General features: G+C 35.0%; 1 long non-coding RNA gene across 1 annotated transcript; it reads right to left on the reverse strand.

The window, feature by feature from the left end:
* Positions 1-10,856: 10,856 nt before the first annotated feature.
* On the reverse strand, positions 10,857-14,019 carry LOC138337590 (uncharacterized). The gene is made up of 2 exons (XR_011210885.1): positions 13,865-14,019; positions 10,857-11,108 (listed from the first exon to the last, which is right to left on the reverse strand). It is a non-coding gene; the product is annotated as an uncharacterized lncRNA (long non-coding RNA).
* Between the last annotated feature and the right edge of the window lie 3,114 nt (positions 14,020-17,133).

The raw sequence follows: 17,133 nt of genomic DNA on the forward strand, positions 1-17,133 counted from the left end.
TTGTCACATACCATACAAATTCCAAACAATACCATACCCGGGACGACATACGGTTAGAATTTGAGTCTTGCCAGCCAATTAGGGGTATCCCTAGTAACACTATAGTACAGATACATCCAATAAAATTGAGAAACTGGTTAACTACATCAATTTCAAGAACATGTGTAATGCTGAGAATTCCATGTATATCAAAGACTAAGAACAAGTGTACTCTGTAGAAATAGATCCTGTAAGTATGGAGGAAATATAGAACTCAAGAGCTTGTTACATCCTCCTAATAATATGTGCCTGGAAATTATACAACAAATATATGTAAATAGGTAACAAATAATTTTTGACCAACATAATGTAAATGGTTCCTATAAAACTTTAGGTGAAAATAACATAAAAGCCATTACAACTTAGATGGTCGAATAAAATGAGCTCAATCAAGTAAAACTTTTTGTAACATGAGGTCCTCGTTGTTTGTCACATGCTGACACTCTAACAACAAATATTAACCATATTTAATGAATAGCATGATCCGTATAATTGGAAATTGACTTCTTAATTTCACTCTATTGCACGATTAGGATTATGAAGGAAGGTAACTTTCCTAAATATCAATGTAGCCTCCAAATTATAAATGTGACATTTCTATTGTTTAGCGGTGTCAAGACTGGGTTCCTACTTTTTCTTTATGAGAAAAAAGAGGTTACTAGACAAGTGAAAGAGATGCTGAAAGACCACAACACATTCATAACTAAGGTTCTACTAGACACCACTTTGTAGACTCCCTAGGACGAATAACCTTGCTACAACTTATGTCACACCCCAACCCTAGGTGAGGCGGACAACTACCTTATGAATACATGTTTTACAAGTAACCTATGATGTGAAAGTAAACTATTATGCATACTACTGATGAAAAGATTTATGTACAACATATGTTGATTAGCTGAACAAAAATATGTGACAAGTGAAACTATGAATAAAAGTGATAGCTTTACAATGTCTACAAAGGTTCTATTGGAATCCATGCTATGAAAATACACATATTAAGGACTCGACTAAGACCGAATCAACCTAGAGCTCACCAATGACGGTTGAGTATCATGTACTTCTATTAGGGAGACCTACTTTTGAATACTTGTACCTGTAGCATGAAATGCAGCGCCACAATAAGAGATATCAGTACGAAATAATGTACTGAATGTATCACGCACAAAAAAGTAAAGATAAAAGATGCCCAGCTGATCGTTGGTAGGAGAGGATGACCAATGATAGGCATTATGACCCCTGGGGTGTTGTCCTCATAATTGAACAAATTGGGATCGGCCCATGCTAGTCTTTCGCCCCTAATTTGTCACCCTTCCATACAAATTAAGATCAGCCCATGCTAGGCTTTCACCACTAACCTGCCACCCTATTATACCAATCGGGATCAGACCATGCTAAGCTTTCGGCCCTGAGCTGCCCCCCTTCTATACAAATTGTGACCGCCCCATGCTAGGCTTTTCCCCTTGGCTTACACCTATAATTAATACAAATTTCTTGACTTAGATTTTTTTTAGTCTTTTAGATTGTTGCTTTGATGTTCATAACTCTTTTGAGACTGTGTACTTGACAATCATGACTCTTTTGAGATTGTTCTCTTTTGATAGCAACTCATTTGGGATTGATGTTTTGGTGGTCATAATCATTGTTGAGATTTGGAACTATGAACCAGTAGTAGATGACATTCGAATATGGACTAATGATAGTGACAATGACGTGGGAAGTAGATGTGACACCAACATAATATTTCTTCTATGAATCAATATGCATTTTTAACATCACAAATTGAAGCACATACGAAGTGAAGACATATAACTTTCTACAAAGAGATTTGAACTCGATATGATAGTCAAATACTCACCTACTAATATCAAAGACTAGGTATATATGAATTAAGAATCAAGGAAGAATGTGGAAGAATTCAACTTAAGGACGGATACAAATTCCAAGTAAGTACATACATATAAATGTATAATAGAGAAAGTAGACATCTTGTGAGGCAACATAATAGTCTAATACAATAGGAGTAATTACCAATGAAGGGAACACATGAACATGTGAAAAGATGACATATATGATGGAATATACTATTGAAAAAGTTTGCAAGATATGGGAAGATGATGTATCCATCCTATAAACAAATGTATTGTTACATTCGGGTTTACCCCCTAGATGTAACCAGCGTCCTCCTCCTTTTGGAGGACTAAGACTAGCCTCTTATCTTACATCATCACATTCATAAGTCAAATTTTAGCAGAAATTTGAAACTTTTTATTTTATCTACTTGGAGGTTTACATGGACCTCTATATACACATAATATATATACATCGAGTATACATAGACCCTTCGTATAGGAAGGTTCCATAGCCTTCTACTTTTATTTTGCATATACATATAAAATATACAGTTTTAATGATTTTCTCATCCCATACCATCTAAACAATCAAATAAATTTGGATCCACATATAGGTTTATACAAATCGTACTCAAATGAACATAGAGTAAACATAATTCTTAGAAAAACAAGGAAACTCCATAGCTAGATATTGACATCGCCCTCGGAAAGTGAGGACCTACCCATTTGGATGGTAGAGAATATCCAAGCCTTCTTCAAGTTGTCTCAAAGGAGCCTTCAATGACTGGAACCTAAAATGTTTTGAAAATGGAAGAAATGGGTTACTACGCCAATTGTACTTAGTATGAGACCATATAATATAAGATCAAATCATGCTAAAAAAGGGAATTGCATAGAGCATGATCTTTTCCCTTAAAAACGGTTATGCACGTCAAACAAGACCATACCAATCAACATTTCATATTTATTAAGTCATAGGCATGTTGCTCACAATACTACAACTTTCAAGTCTAGTCGCGTTAACCCTTCATATCGTGTAGATAGATTCATACTCAATAAAATCCATCACCAAGTCAAATTTATCAATAACCATAAAATAAGAGTACATTCCATTATAACAAAGCAATACAATTATCCATGAACCCTATCAAGTCTACATGTGCAATGACCAAGAAAAGCCCCATAACCTTACTCAATCAAGTGACCCAACTAGAATCCTGACTAACACCCTATTTCATGTAACATGACATTTAAATATACATTTCATCTTACTTTAACAACATAACCTAACACATACTTATAAGTGAACTAATCAACATATAATATCAACAATGTGCAAGTCCATCATATACATATCATTTATCATTCTAAGCATACATCCTCCTATGACTTCTCTCAAGGCTTACTAGTTCAATGCTTAGGTAGAGTCTCATCTCCCTACCTAGACTAAGCTAGACCGATTAGGTTATCCTAGTTAGAGTTTGATCCTTTAATTCATTTAACCTTTTGGGAACATCTTTCCATAACCGACATAGACCACATGAGCTAGTGTGGAATCTGGTGTCATAAAATCCTACACCGAAAGAAAGAGGACTACATGCCAAGGTAGTACCAAAACATAAAATGTAGCAACTATAAGGATATACTAGCTAGTATTTCTGTGGGGTCAACATAGTTCAATAACTAGGAGATATAGTTTGGACCCTCTTTATGCTACATAAATTGTATTCTCCAATATCAAGAGTACATTAGTGATCCTACCTTCCCTCTGTGGGAAGGAACACTCCTCACTCTAGTTCACTCGGTGCTAATCTAGAGTCCCTTTTTAAAATGTATTTAATTTTTTAAATAATCAATCATAACTTAGTTTAGGCCATATGGTCTAATTCTTGTATAATCATCACCATCAATAGCTCAATAATAATTGCATGACTATAAATACTTTCATTACATTTCATAAAAGTTAGATTAGCACATTAGCATTTCATATCATATTAAGGCACATTGATAGTCATCTCCATCCTTATAACACATACACGTTAACCAACCTCACAATAGAGTCAAGGCATTTCAATTAAACATCATACCATCCTATCAATCCTAATACAAGGCTTACTCCAATATAACAGCATGACTTAATCACAATTAAAAGTATATGATAGAAATCATAAGACATACCAAGTCTCCTTCATAATTCATCATCAAGACCTTACCATAAAACCTCAATTCAATAAAATTTGGGGTATAAAACATCATAATTAAATAACAAACATGATGACAAGGCTAGAATAATCACTACATCACAATTCAATACTAGATAATATCTTAAGAAAAGATACTTAGGTCAATTCACTTCCTAACCTAGATCATAATCTCAAGAACTAATATGAATGACTACGATTCTCTCAAGTATATTTATCATCAATAAAACAACATCAATTTATAGCAATTCAACCAATAATCAAGTCAATTGACCCAATTTCAACTGAATTCATGTCAATATCAAACCTAGTGTTAAGGGTTAAGGATTATTATCAACAAACTAAACCAAATCATCAAGATATTATATAATCAAGTTAAAATACATGTTAATAAATTTATTTTATCAATTCAAAAACATAAAAAATTCAACTCATAACCTAATCTTCGAGATTGAGAAGAACCAACATGAAAACCCAACTTTTGAAACTATTTTGAAGGAACCCTTTGAGGAAAGAGGTCTCAAAGGTGAATTAGATCTCATATCTCAACATTTGGTGAAGATTTTATTGTGAAATAGTGTCTTTAAATCACCCAAAACCCTTCCCTAGATTCTTGTTGAATAGTATCTTCCAATAGAGAGAGAAAAAAGAGAGAAGGAAGTGGAATTTTTTTGTGAGTTGTATTTAATCGAATGAGGGTTGAGGTCTTTATATCGTGCTTTAACTAGATTAATTAGAATACCTTAAAACACTAATTAACCACCTAATCCCCTTAATTAATTAATTGAAACAAACTTAAAAGTGTGGAAAAGTTGCAGGCCTATTGACGAGGCCTCGACCGACGGGACGTTAGTCCATCGACGGCCAGATCTCCCTTCCATGCTGCAAAACCGTTGTTTCGGTCAGAGACTTGTGCATTGGAGGGCTCCTGAAAATTTTCTATGTGTGGGATGATGGTTGGCATCGATGCCCTTGTCGATCCACACACGAGCCATCCTTTGCCCCTCGTGGTTGCACTGTAACATCCCAAAACCACACCCTTAAAGTAATGGGTAATCTCGGATTTCAACTGGTGTACTTGACCTCTCGTAGGACTTGTACAAGCCCTTACATATACTTCATTGCATAAACATAGTGAAAACTAGTGAAGAATTAATACTTTTCTCAAACAAACTTCATAGTCTTTATAAACTCTTTCATATAATGTAATAGAAAATACTAAGTCTCAATCTCATTATCTTAAGATAGAAGAGTACTTGGGACACGACCCATACTTCAAAATATAGAAATACTTAGTCTATTACAATACTTCAAATGAAAATTTAAAACACAATCTATGCCATCGAATCAAATGAGGACATACTTCAACTTCTCTTTAACGATGCTACAGTCCAAGTCTTCACCTCCCAAATGCTCCTTACCTACCAACAACTATAGATATAGAAAAAAGCAAGGATTAGTACAACTGTCACAATCGGGGTCTAGACCCTAGACAAAACTGGCGTCGTTGACCTCTCACAGGTTATAGACAAGCCTACATACGCCATCATTACATTATATAGGTTGATTTTAGAAGAAAATTGACAAATTTTGTTTGCTTTGAAGTATACATAGACTTCATCATAAGAATTTCATTATATCACATCAGTTCAAAACAACCATCTAACAATAAGATATTCAAATGAAGGAAATAGTTCATTACTACATTAATAAAAAGTTGCCAAAATGGCACCAATACATCATCTGGAAATAAGTAAGAAAAAAACACTAGAGGAACATCGTCCACTTGATCATGCCTACGTGTAACCTAGAATATAAGAGATAATCATCCTCAAAATCATGAGGGCCTACTAAGTCCTGATGAATTCTCCACGCCTGGGTAGCTTCAACGCAGTCTCAGAAGCTTTAGCGTCAACTTGCACCTGCACATAAAAGTAAAGAATTGTATGGAAATAGTACAAACTTGTGTTAAGTATGGGTGTATGAAAGTACACACCAAGGATATGAATGATTAAGAAGATCTCTATCCTAACAATATGACTTATCAAAAGCTATGTCTATTGGACTTGCCAAATAAGATTAGGATAGTCATGCTATGAGAGTAACATGCATCATCATTCTTTTCATATTGCACACAACACATAACACATTTAATTTAGCACATACATATATCCCATATCTTTCGTTCATACGCAGTGAAACCTTGGAATCACGGACTTGACATTAGGACTTCCTAAATGAGGGCTCAAAATATGGACCTCAACTAGAGATTTTTCTTTAGCTAACATACAGTCTACTTCATTCATTCAAATGTACTTTATTTTCATCAATTTATATACCTAGGATGTTGTTTAGGACTCTCATCGGGTTCACTGTGCAATGACCAAGAATGACCTAGTGTCATTACTTGAGTCTAGTTCACCTCCTGATTATCCTATTCAAACACCTTTGATACCATTCATTTAATTTAGTGCATTACATGAGGCTGGCCTCATTTTTTCTATGGGAACTTTAATTTTACTAACATATATCATGTGATCTTCATTAAATTGAGTTTCTACCCCACACCGAAAAGAGGTGGAATCGTTGGCCAAAGTGAAACCAAAACATGCAAAGGTATATAATGAAATAAACACTGCTAGAACCCTATGTTAACAACAAAGGTTCAAAGAAAAGGAGATATAAGGAGACCCATACCCGCATAAATGGTCAGTCTCATCTCATGAGATTTACATGAACCTGCCTTCCCAAAAGAAGGAATTGGGACTCATATCTAGCCTATCGGTGCTTAGTATAAAATCCATTATATTCATCTCACACATCATAGAAGTTGACTTCTAGCATGAGGGCATCATTCCTCATTAGATGATTTCTCATCTCATTATTAGTATTAAGTGTGCATTAATCTTTGTACTTTCATTAGAGTGTTTCTTAGAGACTGGTCACTTTATTAGTTTTACACTCTCATACGTTAGTACATTTTTTTGTAACACTTATTAGGCTTATTTGGGATTGGTCTCGTCTTTCATATAAGCCTCTTATGTGGTAGTCATCAGATGCATTAACTTTAGAATATTAGATCTTCATAATTACTCACCCCATAACGTGAATGTTCATTTCATCATACGCCAATGCACTTGGCCTTTTAATGTATTTCACACTCTTACTTAACCCTCCTGGGGTCACATCATTTCATCATATACTTGTTAGGTTAACTTACTTTTAAACGTAAGCTGGACTTATGAACCCATACATACAATCCATGAGTCTTCGTTCATAATTCGTATAAGTGACTTATACATACCCAAGATTATATAGTACAAGACTTATGAATCTTTTAAGTATGCCAAGGTCTCTAGTTCGATTCCTATAGGTAACAATCATTTTTGCTCACGTAAGACTTATGTATCCATACGGAATCGGGCAAGGGAACCCGATTTCAAACCCCTTGAGCAACAATTAGTCTTATTTCAAATTTTGAGTTAAAATTTCAGCACTGGGACCCAAGATCGATCCGAACGCCTACATTTCTTTTCCTTCTTTTCTATCCTTGACTTTTTTATTTTTTACCGACAGGATGTGGGATCGATTTACCACAACCTTATTTTGTTTTTCATTAATTGGTTCTCCTAGTTTCCTCACCAATTCGAGAGGTTATGGGTTCGATTCTCACACACCCCATTTTATTTATTTATATCCTCTCATAGACCGGTCTTAATTTTGTCAAGGGACACACCGATTCAAATCCCATGTACCTCATTTCCGTAAATGTATTTTCTTGGTTCTCTTATTAGGCTAAGACCAGAGTTCGATTCCCCATAACGTCACATTTATTATTAAATATTCAGTATCTTAAATATGATGAGGTCTCGGGTTCAATCCTTGATGACCTCACACATTTTTATAAATTTTTTGAAACCCAAAAACCATCAAATGGTTTAGCTAAGACCAAAATTCAAGACTGCTGTAAATTTGGTCAAATTTTCAGTCAATTTTTCTCAGCCTTTTTACATAAGATTTTTATGGTAATTTTTTGGAAATTTTGTACATTAACATATTCACATACCCAAGTAATATATACAACAACACAGGGATTTAATATGTCTTTTTCATGCTCCAACCTGTGATATAAGAACCACAGCAGCACCCTTTTGTACATTAACTTATCACATAGTTTCGGAAAAACATAATTAATAAGCACATAATTCCGAACATTCATACATGAACATTATCATCACAAAAACACATTACAACCCTAAATTCTACAAGCAAGCATACCAACCTACACAATCGATGGGACCTACTGACAAGTACATTCAACGGGGAAACATTCCTAGTTTTCGGATTAGATTTTGACTAAATCTAAGGGGCATCTTTGTAAAGGGATCAAGAGGAAGAAACTCATAACTTTTCCGTAGTTCAACACTGTTTAAAAATTGATCCAATATACTGCCCACTCCCACGAAATCAATGCCCCACCACCAAAACTTTTGCCTTCAAGTTCTTCAAGAGTGATGAACTATTATTTTCTGTTCTTTTACTGATAAATAACGAGAGAATGAGAGTGGAGAGACGTGACAATAAGTTTAGGTCTAGGAGTTTTAGGTAAAGACTTAGTCAAACTAGGACTCCTTGTTATTTAAATTTAAAATATGATGTTCTAAATCTTAAGTGATATGACTAATCCGCCCTTATGAAAATCAGATAATGAAATATCAATTAATTCAACATAATATTGTTTCCACCAAGGATCAAACCCGGGTGAAGCTATTCTCGCGAACAGGTCAATCCTGGTCGACCCAACCCGAATAGTCAACTAAAATGCATCAATTTAATTAATTAAATCCTTAGGGTAATTACTACTACCCTTAAACTAGAAAAAGGCCATCTTACCCCTAGACCCTCCAAAGTTAAGATTGCCCCTTTCAAGTCCTGTTAAGACTCATCCGGGTGAATCTTAATATTCGGTGCCCTATATGGCTTGACCCAACCTTGCCTAGCTCAACTAACTCACCAAGTTGGTTGTCTTGCCTGGTGCATAGGTTTTATGGTCTGGTTCCACGCGCATCGAGCCGTGTGAACCCGGTTTAATCTAGGAATTCTAGGTATGTTCAGACATTACATCGCATAGACTTTTTTGGGTTGGTACAACAACCACATGTACTAAGTATTGCATAACGAATTAAAATCATGAAAATGGACATTTATTTGAAGTATGCATCTTTTCATTTAAAAATCATATTATAATCATAAGAACAACATTTAACAACTTAGAAACACATAAGATAACATTTAAATAATTTAATGCATTTTTGGAAGCACTTTACAGTATCTTCGCTTCACTGTACAACGAAGTTCTTCAACTATTACAGTGAAGTACTTTCTCATCACTTTTAAATTCTTCTAGTAAGTAGTCTTCTCACTAATAAGTTATCGTAAGTCTCACACAAGCAATACAAAGAAAGATCTTCTATACAACCTCCCTTAGCATACCAAAATAACCCTCAAGAACACTTATAATAAGACACATATACAATTACAAAACATCAAACACCTTAACATGAGATTCCTCTACCAAAGGTGATATTGAGTGTCACTTGAGTAAGTGTAAGGCAACCGCCAATGCAATCCCTTCCTCACACACTCAATATATCCTATAGACTACCTATGATAGCATTATTCTCACTTAAGACTTTAGCATATTGATAATATTGCATTCTCTTACAAAAGGCTATCAAATGACTTACCTATGTATATAAATAACATAACGTCTATGATTGACCTCTTCAAGATTACCTAAGTAAGCTTAGATAATGTAAACAAAATTAACAAACTTACCTATCTAGAGTCATCGTCAAGACTTCTGAAGAAACTACATGAAAAGATCATCCCTTATTCCCTCTTCACACTTTAGCTAATGATTCCTTAAGTCACATTAGATTAGGCACTCATTCATTTAAAAAGTTCATAAAATAGTTCATTAGTTCATTATGTGACTCATAGATCACATAAAAGACATTCATGTAATGGTCTTGGACAAGTAACACTTTAAAAGCCTATTGTGAAATGCCTACATAGAATCCCATACAACCACCTAAACCTCATGAAATTCTTTAATGCTAATAGGTATTATGTATGATGAGAATAGGCAATAACCGATAGAGAACATGATAGCAAGACACGGAATCCGGAGTTATATCCTACTCCAATAAGGTTGTTCTACTTGCAAATGATGAAACTTAGAAACATCCAATGTGGGCACACAGTTAAGGGATATGAAGGGTATTCGTTATACTCTAGTCTCACTCTGTAAATAGAACTACCTCCATTACCGTACGCACTTTTTTCTAGCCTTCATCGTCATGGAGTAATTCACACAAAAGGTCCAAATAAAAGTGTCCCATAACAAGTTCATAACCCAATCATATTTACCTTTCCAAAGGAAGGATCCATGTTGGTGGCTAAAACTCGCCAAGGCAGTCCCACCTATGGATGGATGATAATGGCCAGTGGTATGGTCGAAGCCCCGTAGGTGGTGGGTTTCACGACTAGAGTCTAGACCCTAGTCGAAACCTGCGTCGTTGACCTCTTAGAAGTCACAGACAAGCCTACATATGTCATTTTTCCATCATCTACGTTAGTTTTAGTGGAAAATTTGAGCTTTTTGTTTACTTAGACGCCATTGTGAGAAACTTTGAGCTCTCATAACACAATCCACCTAAGCTAATGAGGGTTCACAAAAACGATATATTATCAAAGATAATTAAATGAAAGACATAGTTAATATTTGTATAAAATATAGAGTTGCCAAAATGGGACCAATACAATATCTTTAAATAACTATGAAAGAAACACTAGTGGAACATACTTCACTAGCTAATGTCTACGTCTAATGCTAGAATAAAATAGTAAGCATCCTCATAAGCATGAGGGCCTACCGAATTTGGATGAAAGCTCCACATCCGGATAACTTCAGCATCGATTCGTACGTTCTAGCATTCAGCTGCACCTGTACCTGAAAGTAGAGAGTTGTATGAGATTAGTACAAACTTGTATTATGGATGGGTATATTCTAGCAAACACCAAGAACATGCATGAATAAGAAGAGCTCTCTCTTAACGATATGAATTGTGGAAAGACAAGTAAGTGTACTTGCAAAAATTGGATTAGGAATGTCATGGTATGAGGGTAAAATGCATCATCATACATATCATTTTAGAAATAACACATAACATATTGCACATATCATATCACATAGTTTATATCATTCCTTCATATGCCATGACACCTTGGAATCATGGAAATGACATTAGGAGTTCCCAAAATGAGGGCTCAACATATGGTACATCAACTAGGGAGCCTTCTTTAGAAAACACAAAGTCTGCTTCATTCATTCATACGTACTTAAATTTCATTCGTTCTTAAGCTAGTGTAAACACAAGCCATACCTAGGATGTAGTTTAAGACTTTCATCGGGTTTTCTGTACAATGACAAAGAATGACATAGTGTCATTACCTAAGTCTAGATCATCTCTTGATCATCCTATCCTAAAACCATTGGTATCGTTCATTTCATTATCTGCATTATCAGAGGCTGGCCTCATTCTTTCTTAGGGAACTTTAACCTTAACCTACATAGATCATTTGAGCATCATGAAATCCATTGTTTGACCCATAGCAAAAAGAGGTGGAATCATGGGCCAAAGTGAACCAAAACATGCTAGCATATATACGGAATCGAACCCTGCTAGAACTCTATATTGGCAGTATAGGTTCAAACACTAGGAGATATAAGGATACCCATACCTGTCTGGACGGAAAGTCTCATCTCATGAGAATTATATGAAACCTCTACCTTCCTAACAAAAGAAATCACAACTCATAACTAGCCTATCGGTTCTCAGTATAAAGTTTCATTACATTCATCTCATAAATCATAGAAACTGGCTTCTAGCATGAGGGAATCATAGCTCACTATATGATTTTTCATCTCATCATTATTATTAAAGTATGCATTAAATTAAATACTTTCATTAGAGTGTTCATATATAGTGGTCTCTTTATGAACATTACACTATCATCGGTGAGTATGTCTGTGTAACATTTACTTAGGATCATTTGAGATTCCTCTCACCTTTTGCTTTAGCCTTTTATGATGTTCTCACTTCATTCCTTAACTTTAGCACATTAAGTCTTCATAATTATTCAGCGCTTTAAGTGAATGTTCTTTTCCTCATATGCCAATGCACTTGCCTTTTATTGTATTTCACACTCTTACATAACCCTTGTGGGTCTCATCATTCATCACTTAACATCTTAGGTTTACTTTCTTTATAACGTATGCTAGACTTATGAATCCACATACACAAGCCATGAAGCTTCATTCATAGTTCATTTAAGGGAGTCATATATCCCAAGATTATGTGGTACAAGACATATGCATCTTCTAAGTATGTCAAGGTCTCAATTTGATTCCTATGGGCAGAATTCATGAAGTATTTAATCACGTAAGACTTATGTGTCAACATGGAATTGGGCAAGGGAACCCTATTTAAAATCCCTTGTATAAAAATAATTAATTTTCGTTATGCTTTTCGTTGTCATTAACCCTTTGGCTAGGGAATCAGTGATTAATTTCCGACACCTACCCCTGCTTTCTCTTTTTTTTCTTTTTTTGCCTTAAAAAATTCATCAAGACAGACCCAAGATCGAATCTCCACGCCAACTTGCTTCATTAGTTAAGATCAAAAGGGTGTGGGATCGAACCCCCGCGACCTCACCTTATTTTAATTGCATTTTCTCTTTACCTCCTCATTCTGCAAAGAGGTTGTGGGTTTGAATCCCAAATACCTTATTTTTTTATTATCTCTTTATATCATTTTTTGTCCTATCTCCTTCATCCACCAAAGAGGTTGTGGGTTTGAACCCCACACGCCTCACTTCATTTTCTTTCATTTTTTTCCCTTTAATTTTTTTCACTTGAACTTTACCCCATTTCAAATCCCCCTTATCACACATATATTTTTTTATTTTTATAATATATATAGGGTGAGGTCTTGGGATCAATCCCCACTAACCTCAAGCATTAGAAATATTTTTTTTCAACGTGATTTTTTTACAGTATGCAGCCGAAAAACACATTTCTAGAATACTTGAAATTCGTTCACCCTCTTTGCATTCCATTTTTTTTAAATTTTTATATGTTAGGTTTAGGATAAATTTTCGTGTAAAATCTAGTGAATCTTTAAGTAAGTTTTCATGGTTACTTTTGAAAATTTAATTAGCTTTTTGCAGTCCATTTTCTCACCCTCTTTCATGTAAAATATTAAGACATTTCGAGTAGTTTTTAGGGAGATCTTTAGGTGCATTTTCAAGATTACATTCAATCAAGAACTTTAATCTAATTCAACAACCTTGTATTTATATGAACATAACATTTTTAACATATTCATACACCTAAAATACAACAATTTAATGATGTCAAATTTCATGCTCTTAGCCGAGATCAAGTCATCGTACACACGTGCACTCACAAGTCAACATATCACACATTATAGGAGACATTTTCTTCATTCCAATTGATTTCGAATACAAATTCAAACACGTAAACACAAATAGCCCTAAAATAATCTACCAGAAGTCATACCAACCTATGATCATAGTGAGCTAGTGCCAGGGACATCCAACGGGGAACAACCCTAGTTTTAGAATAGATTCATTTGGCATTAAGGGTCTCTTGGGAAAAGGACCAAGAGGGGAAAAAACCCATACCTGAAGTTTTTTAAAAGTGATTCAACGTGCTGCCTATCGCCCCACGAAGCAAATGCCTCACCACCGCGAATAGAAGCATAATCTGTCGAGAAATTGTTTTTGAATTCTTTTTTTTAAGCTTGTTTGAGCGTTCATGTTCTGGATGAACTTTATGATTTTCCTATTTGGTTCTGTTTGTTCTCTTGTTTTATAGAGAGTTGAGCGTTAATGTGAGGGAGACATGGTGAGAAACTTGTGGGTGTGTTAGCTTAGGATTAGGATATTAAGGAGAGAATTAGTCAAATTAGGATTAATTATGTTAATTAGTAATTAAAAATCAGATTTTTACTTTTATTAAATAAGCAATTAATTATTAATTAATTAAATGAATTAAACAAATAAAATAATCAAATTAAATAATTGCTGCCACCTAGGCTCGAACCCATGTGGAGCAAGATTTCACTCAAAGGGCCAATTTTGGCCCGTTCTACACAAATTGCACCTCGACCATATTTATTAATAATTTTATAAAATATTTAGGCTAATTACAATATTATACCTATCCTGGAAAAATAATATTTTACCCCTAGACCCTCCAAACTTAAGATTACCCCTTTTAAATTCTGGTTAAGACTCATCCAGGTAGATCTTCATATTCGAGTGTCCTTCATGGATGGAACCAACCTTTCCTAGCTCAAATAACTCACCAAGCTTGTTGGATTGCTTGTTGCAAGGGTTTAGAGGTCTGATTCCACACGCATCAATTCGTGTGAGTCTGGTATAATAATAGGCAATCTAGACACATTAAGCATTACTCAACATAGCCATTTTTAAGGTTGTTAAAGTTGGCGCCGCTTGGTACTTATCCTGGGGAGATAAGTTACAAATCCCAAGCATCTTATCCAATCTAAGGAGGAAAGTCCGGCTCATGTATGGCCCTACGCCCCATCGATGGGCAATCATTGATGGATATGTGTTTTCCTGCACAGGTCACTATTAAGTGAGGGGTGAAATGGGAATTTCACGCCACTTCCAAATAGGATTATTGGGGGTTATTTAGGGGTATTTTGGGTATTTTAAGTGTGTAAATAAGTATTTAACGCTTAGAAGATTTCATTCTTCTAAATCAAAAAAGCCAAATCCCATAGAATTTTCTCTAGAACTCCATTGGAGTCAAAACTCAAGGAAGGCCTTGGAGTGACGTATTTATTGGATATTCTTCATTATATTGAAGAATTAGATTCATAAAAGTATGTATTTTGATACTTAAAACTATCTTCATCAAGCATCTCAACTCTCAAGATGCTTTCTAATGTTTTCAAAGTTGAATCGTCCAATTTCACGATTCTACCATTTGTTGTTGCATCATTTGTTTTTAAACATTTATTATGGATTAAATTGTAATTTTATTGATGATTTTAACCTAAAATACCTATAAACCCATGAATTGGATAAATCCTAGTTTTTTACTAAGTTATGGGTTACTTGATATTGACCTAATGTTTATGAATAATGGTGTAGATTTCTATGGGTTGTCTAATGATGTAATAATTGTAGTAAATTGATATATATGTGATATTGTATTGATGAATATGTATTAATTTTATCTAGTTTCATGAATATTGTTACAATTATATTGAAATGTTGTTATGGCCATGGATAAGGGCCTTGTGATATCGAATGTGGTAATTTGACTTTGGATTGAGGTATTGAAGATGATGTGGTGGAAAATGCCCTATTTCCTTTATTTTTATGTTAATTACACTTAAATTATGTTGTTATTTGTATTGTTCCACTCATGTGAGTCATGACATATCTATAGGCGAGAGGCTATATGATGATAGAGTTTCCATTCTTTTCTACTCCTATGTCGTGTCATAGAGTAAATGTTTTGAGCACCTTTTTCTTATTATTTTCCTTGTGTTGCTAGAAATATTATTACGAGGAGGACACCAGCTAGAGGAGTTGAAGAGAATGAGGTGCAAGAGGAGATCCCTCCTCAAGTTGAGGAAATTTACTAAGATCCTCAAGGTGCTCAAGTCCCTATTGTGGGTAGAGGTAATGATGTACCGGTGGTTCCCACGGTGTTGAGTGATAGGGATATTAGAGAGTCTTTGATTTCTTTAGATTATGCCCATTACTACTCAAGTGAATTGAGTATGGTGCCTAGGATGAATGTTATTGATAGCACTATGACGTCTAGGTTAAGAGATTTTGTGAGGATGAATTCTCCTATCTTTTTTCGCTCTAAGGTGGGAGAGGATCTCCAAGAGTTTCTTGATGGAGTGTATAAGGTGTTGAGTGCTATAGGTGTTACATCTAGGGAGAAGGCGGAGTTGGCTTCGTATCAATTCAGTGATGTTTCTTAAATATGGTAGAGAGAATGGAGGTATAATAGGCCGGAGGAATCAGGTCCTATTGAGTGGGAAGAATTTAATGAAGATTTTCTTAGTAAGTAATTTCCCCGTGAGAGAAGGGAAGTTAAGGTTGAGGATATTAAAAATCTCAAGCAAGGTAATATGGTGTTGAGGAATAATATTTGAAGTTATCAATGTTATTTAGATATGCCCCTTCTCTTGTGTCCAATCCAATAGATGATGTTAGTCGTTTTGTGACGGGTGTAGCCGATCTTGTGAGGTAGGAATGTCGTACGATGGTGCTACCGGATGATTTGACCCTAGCTAGACTCATGGTGTATGCACAATCAATTGAATAGTCTAAACATAAGAGGATGGCTAGAAACTTGAAAAGGGGTGGTTGTAGTGACAAAGAATGAACTAGGTTTAACAAGAGGGCTCAATCTAAAGAAGAACCTAAGAATTCTAAGGTGAAATTGGAAAAAAAAGGTGTTTCTCAAAGTGGCAAACCTACATATGTCACTTGTGGAAAGAGGTATTATGGTGAGTGTCTAAGGGTTTCCGGGATTTGCTATGGTTATCGAAAGTAAGGACACAAGGTGAGATATTGTCCTAACATTGATTATAGAGGAAAAGAGGGTATGCAATTTGCTCCTAATGTTCCAAAGCAGGATGTCCCAAAGGCAAAGGCTCGTTTCAATGCACTACGGGCAAGAGAATCAAAACAGGATGAGAATAATGATGATCATCAGGGTAAGTCCTTGCTTTTTATTATAATGATGTGAGATTTCCCCAAACTTATAGGGTGTGGTTTTGGGATGGGACAAGTTGTATGTGATAATACTCTCATATTGCACTTAGTGTGACCTATAAGTATTATTGGAGAAGGGTACTTGCATAAAATTTGTATGAATGTATGTTTCATACTTCTTT

This window comes from Solanum lycopersicum, chromosome 7 (assembly GCF_036512215.1).
Source record: "Solanum lycopersicum chromosome 7, SLM_r2.1".
NCBI classification, from domain to species: Eukaryota; Viridiplantae; Streptophyta; class Magnoliopsida; order Solanales; family Solanaceae; genus Solanum; species Solanum lycopersicum.